The sequence below is a fragment of the Fulmarus glacialis genome, unplaced genomic scaffold (assembly GCF_000690835.1).
Source record: "Fulmarus glacialis isolate BGI_N327 unplaced genomic scaffold, ASM69083v1 scaffold26300, whole genome shotgun sequence".
Classification (NCBI taxonomy): Eukaryota; Metazoa; Chordata; class Aves; order Procellariiformes; family Procellariidae; genus Fulmarus; species Fulmarus glacialis.
Genome location: NW_009188674.1, coordinates 253 through 614, shown reverse-complemented (window position 1 = coordinate 614; position 362 = coordinate 253).

The window sequence follows — 362 nt, the reverse complement described above, 5'->3', positions numbered from 1 at the left end:
GCCATTGCCTGTCACTGCGCAGCCGCTCTCCCCCTCTCACCTTTCTCCCTGCTGCCGGTTCAGCTCTGCGGGGGGGAGAAGATGGAAACCCCTCTGCTGGGCTGGCTGGGGCGTCGGGAGCAATTCCCCCCCTGCCACCATGGGGAAGAGGCTTTTCCTTATAAACATGCTTTGGCTAACACTCTTTTCTTTTGGTTTGTTTTTTTTTTTAAGAACTGCCTTCCCCTCCCCCCCGCCCTCCCAAAATCCCCAAAGCTTTTAGGGTATTTCAAGGCCTCCCAAAGTGTGGCCCATCCCACCAGAGACTGACATTGCTGCCTGGTGGCCATGGCCCCTTTCCCCGTCATGTTGACATCCAGCAC